The sequence below is a fragment of the Pseudophryne corroboree genome, chromosome 2, assembly GCF_028390025.1.
Source record: "Pseudophryne corroboree isolate aPseCor3 chromosome 2, aPseCor3.hap2, whole genome shotgun sequence".
In the NCBI taxonomy this organism is placed as follows: Eukaryota; Metazoa; Chordata; class Amphibia; order Anura; family Myobatrachidae; genus Pseudophryne; species Pseudophryne corroboree.
In genome coordinates this window covers 255,078,789-255,087,276 of record NC_086445.1, presented here as the reverse complement: position 1 = coordinate 255,087,276, position 8,488 = coordinate 255,078,789, and positions in this window count along the sequence as shown.

Sequence of the window (8,488 nt, the reverse complement as noted above, 5' to 3'; positions counted from 1 at the left end):
GTAAACACGTGGCCAGTATCGCCTGATAGTTTCTAAATAAGGACGTGTGAAACTTAGGAACTCAGGATCACAGATAAATTTCGAAAGTATTCAACCATCTAGTAGGATCTGCTGTGTATCCTAGTATCACATATGAGATATGATCATATTCAAACTTCTCCACTGGCTCACTTCTCCACTTTTATCACTGCTTAGTACATCTCTCCCTTATTTCTCCCTATTTACACAGGTGTGCTCTGTTTGCCAAGAGAGGCGAGACGCATTTTCTTCAGAGGTTTCACCTTGCCTGTGTAACCTGGTTGACTCCCTTTGCAAGGATAGAAAGGTACATCTCTGCTGTTTCTGTTTGACGCTGTCTCTCTTGATCTTCTAAAAGGGGATGTTCTCTCTCCGGGCTATCCTCATTTCTACTCGCAATGCACGCCCAAAGCAATGTCACAACCAAGTGAAGATTTTCACCTCAGCATTGTGAAATCTTAACACAAACAAACCGGTTTAAAAAATAACTTATAGCTCTTCAACTTACATTTATAGTTGTTAGTCCAAAGAAGTACTAATTAATGATGCTTATGAATAAGTCTATCACGGTACACACAGTGCTGCAAGTATGCCGATACGTGGTGGTACTGCGTACTGGTAAGAAATTGACAGCCGGGCCGCCACCTTACAGACACTGTGGAGTAAATTTACTAACATTCGTAATTTTCGGAAAAAGGTCAAAGTTCAATCACGAATGACATAGACAGTGTAAAACTGCAACTTTTTGAATTTATTACGCCTAATTTACTAAGCTGTCGTATTCGGATTTTTCATTTGTTCCGATGTCGATGTCATTCGTGTTTTTTTCCTGTTTTTTACGGCAGTGATTAGCAAAACACTGCCGACTTTATCACAATGAATCTCGGCCGGATCTGTGTGATCCGTGCTGGGGTTCATTTTTTTTTTTTTTAAATAAACACTGTAAAACTTAAAAAAAAATTGCGTGGGGTCCCCCCTCCTAAGCATAACCAGCCTCGGGGGACAAAAAGAGTAGGGGTCCCCCGTATTTTTAAAACCAGCACCGGGCTCCACTAGCTGGACAGATAATGCCACAGCCGGGGGTCACTTTTATATAGTGCCCTGCGGCCGTGGCATCAAAAATCCAACTAGTCACCACTGGCCGGGGTACCCTGGGGGAGTGGGGACCCCTTCAATCAAGGGGTCCCCCCCCCCAGCCACCCAAGGGCCAGGGGTGAAGCCCGAGGCTGTCCCCCCATCCAATTGGCTGCGGATGGGGGGCTGATAGCCTTTTGTGAAAATGAAAAGATATTGTTTTTAGTAGCAGTACTACAAGGCCCAGCAAGCCTCGCCCGCATGCTGGTACTTGGAGAACCACAAGTACCAGCATGCGGCGGAAAAACGGGCCCGCTGGTACCTGTAGTACTACTACTAAAAAAATACCCAAAAAAAGACAATACACACACACCTTGAAAGTAAAGTTTTATTACATCCATCCACACAAACATACATACATACTTACCTTATGTTCACACGAGGGTCTGTCCTCTTCTCCAGTAGAATCCATGGGGTACCTGTTGAATAAATTCTACTCACCAGATCCAGGGTCCCAGGCTCCTCGTAGCATCCATTTGTAATCAACGTACTTGAATAAAATAAAAAAACGGAGAGCCGAGCCACGAACTGAAAGGGGACCCATGTTTGCACATGGGCCCCCTTTCCCCGAATGCCAGAAACCCACTCTGACTGATGTCTAAGTGGGTTTCTTCAGCCAATCAGGGAGCGCCACGTTGTAGCACTCTCCTGATCGGCTGTGTGCTCCTGTACTGAGTGACAGGCGGCACACGGCAGTGTTACAATGTAGCGCCTATGCGCTCCATTGTAACCAATGGTGGGAACTTTCTGCTCAGCGGTGACGTCACTTTAGGTCAACCGCAGGGCAGAAAGTTCCCACCATTGGTTACAATGGAGCGCATAGGCGCTACATTGTAACACTGCCGTGTGCCGCCTGTCACTCAGTACAGGAGCACACAGCCGATCAGGAGAGTGCTACAACGTGGCGTTCCCTGATTGGCTGAAGAAACCCACTTAGACAGAAGTCAGAGTGGGTTTCTGGCATTCGGGGAAAGGGGGCCCATGTGCAAACATGGGTCCCCTTTCAGTTCGTGGCTCGGCTCTCCGTTTTTTTATTTTATTCAAGTACGTGGATTACAAATGGTTGCCCCGAGGACCCTGGGACCCTGGATCTGGTGAGTAGAATTTATTCAACAGGTACCCCTTGGATTCTACTGGAGAAGAGGACCGACCTGCGTGTGAACATAAGGTAAGTATGTATGTAATAAATCTTTACTTTCACGGTGTGTGTGTCTTGTCTTTTTTTGGGTATTTTTTTAGTAGTAGTACTACAGGTACCAGCGGGCCCGTTTTTCCGCCGCATGCTGGTACTTGTGGTTCTCCAAGTACCAGCATGCAGGGGAGGCTTGCTGGGCCTTGTAGTACTGCTACTAAAAACAATATCTTTTCATTATCACAAAAGGCTATCAGCCCCCCCATCCGCAGCCCATTGGATGGGGGGGACAGCCTCGGGCTTCACCCCTGGCCCTTGGGTGGCTGGGGGGGGGGGGACCCCTTGATTGCAGGGGTCCCCACTCCCCCAGGGTACCCCGGCCAGGGGTGACTAGTTGGATTTTTGATGCCACGGCCGCAGGGCACTATATAAAAGTGACCCCCGGCTGTGGCATTATCTATCCAGCTAGTGGAGCCCGGTGCTGGTTATAAAAATACGGGGGACCCCTACTCTTTTTGTCCCCCGTATTTTTGGAACCAGGACCAGGCGCAGAGCCCGATGCTGGTTGCTTAAATATGGGGGAACCCCTGTCAATTTTTTCCCCATATTTCTGCAACCAGGATCGGCTCAAAGAGCCCGAGGCTGGTTATGCTTAGGAGGGGGGACCCCACGCAATTTTTTTTATGGAAAAAAAACACTTTCCCACCCCTTCCCACTGATAGACATGCACGGATCTCATGGATCCCTGCATGCCTATGCAATCACGAATATAAAAAGCAGGTCTGCTTTTTTTTAGCACTTTTTTGCGATTTGTAATTTTTCACGGTAGTGTTTTCCTCTTTGGAGATTTGCACTTTTTAGTAAATTACCGAGTTCTACTAATTTGCTGGCGTATTTTGACCGATGGTGTATTCATTCGTATTTTTTTACAACTACTTCCAAAAAAATACGAATGCCCTCATCTCTGCCGTGATTTGAGTTTAGTAAATTACCGAGATGACACTTTGATGAAAAAACGGCATCTCGGTCAAAATCGGGACCTTAGTAAATATACCCCTGTGTTGGGGAGAGGCGAGCGCAGCATGCGCCTCTCCTCTCCTGCCCAGTCAGTCCGGTCTCTCTACCTCTGGCGGCAGCGGCATGTATCACAATCAAACATCTGTTCATGAGCCAATCAGAGCTCGCAGACTGGCAGCCAATCAGGAGCCGCCGCTGCTGGACCACGAGCTCTGATTGGCTCACGGGCCGGCGCCTAACTTAAGATACACACCGCCGCAGGAGACTGGACTGAGGGCAGGAGAGGCGAATACTGTGCTCTCCTCTCCCCTACACAGTGACACTGCAGAGCCGGCCCCAGGCAGCAGCATTAACAGTGAGTTGAACTGCTGGGGCATATGTGTATCTGGCACTATTGGGGGGCATATGAGTGTTTGGCACTACACTACTGGGAGCATATGTGTATCTGGCACTGTGGGGACATATCTGGCACCGTGGGGGCATATGTGTATCTGGCACTGTGGGGGCATATTTGTATCTGGCACAGTGGGGGCATATCTGGCACTGTGGGGTAATATGTGTATCTGGCACCGTGGAGGCATATTTGTATCTGGCACTGTGGGGGCATTTTTGTATCTGGCACTGCACTACTGGAGGCATATGTGTCTCTGGCTTTATTGGGGGTACATGTGTATGTGGCACTGCACTATTTGGGGCATACGTGTATCTGCCACTATTGGGGTCATATGTGTATCATGCCCCCCATATGTGTATCAAGGCTCCATTTTCATTATCCACGCCCCATGTGGCAAGTAGTCACACCCTTTTTTTGGCACGCGCGCACACAGTACCACTAAGACATTTTTTCTACTTGCACCACTGGACACAGACCCTCATTCTGAGTTGATCGCACACTGCAACTTTTTGTAACCTGTGCGATCAACTTGACGCCGCCTATGGGGGAGTGTATTTTTGCATAGCAAGGCTGCGATCGCTTGTGCAGCCGAGCTATGCAAAAACATTTTGTGCAGATGAGGAGTAGGTCTGGATTTACCCACTGCGATGACTTAAGCGTCTCAGGTCCCAGAATTGATGGCAGATGTCAGACACCCGCCCTGCAAATGCCTGGACACGCCTGCGTTCGGATCTCCACTCCCTGAAAGCGGTCAGTTGCCACCACGGAACATCTTCCTCCTGTCAATCACGTTGCGATCGCAGCAGCAATCGTTCTCTTCTTTAATTCAGTCACTGCCCGGCGTTCCCCGTTGCCAAGCAGCGACACGCCTGTGCATTCCGGACCCGTTCGCACGGCTGCGAAAAAGCAGCGTGCGAACGGGTCGGAATGACTCCCACAGTACACATGTGTTCTGATCGGTTGCTATTGAGGCATGTACACCTCTCTCTGCCGACTTGCTGAGTGCAGTGTAGGAGACCCCTCCCACAGAGCCCCGCCAACATGGACCCCTCCCACAGAGCCCCGCCAACAGCCCCCTGGTGCTCGATTGTGATGATACTTAGCCTAACATCTGCCTTGGAAAACTACGTACACAATGGTGAAAACCGCATTGCAATCAGTTTCCATGGTTTTGGAGTTTATTGCAATCAGACAAACAAACAAACAAACAAACATTTTCTCATGTATAAGATGTATAGAAGATGATAGAGAGAGGAATACTCGCCACTAATGCAATCCACAGGTACAGCTTTTTTCCGGTGCATTCCCAAAGGGGTATGAAGATGTATATATATTTTATTACAATTCTATAATGCCATTGCTTATTATACCTGAGGTCAAACAGTGGTTGATCAGGTTCTGAGGTAACTACAGTATAAAAGACATAACTTATAGAAAAGGATCAGATATTTCAAAGCATAAAAAATGCAAAGTGACATTATTATGTAATGTAATGTGTGTCACTGTGATGCAATAGCATTTTTTACGTAGTCCTATATTGTAGACATTGTGGGGGCTATTCAATTGTTTGAAAAGTCAGTTGGGTGTCTGTTTTTTTCCTATCTAAAAGGAAAAAACAGTCACCCAACCAACATTCAAACAACTGAATTCCCCCCTATATGTGCACAATAAAGCCTACATCATTGATATACAGGTTGAGTATCCCATATCCAAATATTCCGAAATACAGATTTTTTGAGTGAGACTGAGACAGTGAAACCTTTGTTTTCTGATGGCTCAATGTACACACACTTTGTTTAATGCACAAAGTTATTAAAAATATTGACTAGAATGACCTTCAGGCTGTGTGTATAAGGTGTATATGTAACATAAATGCTGTCTATGCTTAGACTTAGGTCCCATCGCCATGATATCTCATTACGGTATGCAATTATTCCAAAATACTTCTGGTCCCACTCATTTTGGATATGGGATACTCAACCTTTATTTAGAATACAAATTTGGGATTTTGAATTTTGGATAAGGTATACTCAACCTGTATCTGAAAACAATATATAACCAGAGTAGAATTTCGGATGTGACCCCCATGTAATCACCATTTTCACATCACTGACAGCTTTTATATTTCTGTGTGTACATTAGAGATGAGCGGGTTCGGTTTCTCTGAATCCGAACCCGCCAGAACTTCATGTTTTTTTTCACGGGTCCGAGCGACTCGGATCTTCCCGCCTTGCTCGGTTAACCCGAGCGCGCCCGAACGTCATCATGACGCTGTCGGATTCTCGCGAGGCTCGGATTCTATATAAGGAGCCGCGCGTCGCCGCCATTTTCACACGTGCATTGAGATTGATAGGGAGAGGACGTGGCTGGCGTCCTCTCCGTTTAGAATTAGAATAGATTAGAGAGACACTTGATTTACTAATTTTGGGGAGCATTAGGAGTACTCAGTAGTGTACAGTGCAGAGTTTTGCTGATAGTGACCAGTGACCACCACTTTTATTTATAATCCGTTCTCTGCCTGAAAAAAGCGATACACAGTGACTCAGTCACATACCATATCTGTGTGCACTGCTCAGGCTCAGGCCAGTGTGCTGCATCATCTATTATCTATATATAATATTATATATATCTGTCTGACTGCTCAGCTCACACAGCTTATAATTGTGGGGGAGACTGGGGAGCACTACTGCAGTGCCAGTTATAGGTTATAGCAGGAGCCAGGAGTACATAATATAATCCGTTCTCTGCCTGAAAAAAGCGATACACAGCACACAGTGACTCAGTCACATACCATATCTGTGTGCACTGCTCAGGCTCAGGCCAGTGTGCTGCATCATCTATTATCTATATATAATATTATATATATCTGTCTGACTGCTCAGCTCACACAGCTTATAATTGTGGGGGAGACTGGGGAGCACTACTGCAGTGCCAGTTATAGGTTATAGCAGGAGCCAGGAGTACATAATATATTATATAGCGAGTGACCACCAGACACACAGTGCAGTTTATTTAATATATCCGTTCTCTGCCTGAAAAAAGCGATACACACAGTGACTCAGTCAGTCACATACCATATCTGTGTGCACTGCTCAGGCTCAGGCCAGTGTGCTGCATCATCTATATATATTATATATCTGTCTGACTGCTCAGCTCACACAGCTTATAATTGTGGGGGAGACTGGGGAGCACTACTGCAGTGCCAGTTATAGGTTATAGCAGGAGCCAGGAGTACATAATATTATATTAAAATTAAACAGTGCACACTTTTGCTGCAGGAGTGCCACTGCCAGTGTGACTAGTGACCAGTGACCTGACCACCAGTATATAATATTAGTAGTATACTATCTCTTTATCAACCAGTCTATATTAGCAGCAGACACAGTACAGTGCGGTAGTTCACGGCTGTGGCTACCTCTGTGTCGGCACTCGGCAGCCCGTCCATAATTGTATATACCACCTAACCGTGGTTTTTTTTTCTTTCTTTATACATACATACTAGTTACGAGTATACTATCTCTTTATCAACCAGTCTATATATTAGCAGCAGACACAGTACAGTGCGGTAGTTCACGGCTGTGGCTACCTCTGTGTCGGCACTCGGCAGCCCGTCCATAATTGTATATACCACCTAACCGTGGTTTTTTTTTCTTTCTTTATACATACATACTAGTTACGAGTATACTATCTCTTTATCAACCAGTCTATATATTAGCAGCAGACACAGTACAGTGCGGTAGTTCACGGCTGTGGCTACCTCTGTGTCGGCACTCGGCAGCCCGTCCATAATTGTATATACCACCTAACCGTGGTTTTTTTTTCTTTCTTTATACATACATACTAGTTACGAGTATACTATCTCTTTATCAACCAGTCTATATTAGCAGCAGACACAGTACAGTGCGGTAGTTCACGGCTGTGGCTACCTCTGTGTCGGCACTCGGCAGCCCGTCCATAATTGTATATACCACCTAACCGTGGTTTTTTTTTCTTTCTTTATACATACATACTAGTTACGAGTATACTATCTCTTTATCAACCAGTCTATATATTAGCAGCAGACACAGTACAGTGCGGTAGTTCACGGCTGTGGCTACCTCTGTGTCGGCACTCGGCAGCCCGTCCATAATTGTATATACCACCTAACCGTGGTTTTTTTTTCTTTCTTTATACATACATACTAGTTACGAGTATACTATCTCTTTATCAACCAGTCTATATATTAGCAGCAGACACAGTACAGTGCGGTAGTTCACGGCTGTGGCTACCTCTGTGTCGGCACTCGGCAGCCCGTCCATAATTGTATATACCACCTAACCGTGTTTTTTTTTTCTTTCTTTATACATACATACTAGTTACGAGTATACTATCTCTTTATCAACCAGTCTATATTAGCAGCAGACACAGTACAGTGCGGTAGTTCACGGCTGTGGCTACCTCTGTGTCGGCACTCGGCAGCCCGTCCATAATTGTATATACCACCTAACCGTGGTTTTTTTTTCTTTCTTTATACATACATACTAGTTACGAGTATACTATCTCTTTATCAACCAGTCTATATATTAGCAGCAGACACAGTACAGTGCGGTAGTTCACGGCTGTGGCTACCTCTGTGTCGGCACTCGGCAGCCCGTCCATAATTGTATACTAGTATCCAATCCATCCATCTCCATTGTTTACCTGAGGTGCCTTTTAGTTGTGCCTATTAAAATATGGAGAACAAAAATGTTGAGGTTCCAAAATTAGGGAAAGATCAAGATCCACTTCCACCTCGTGCTGAAGCTGCTGCCACT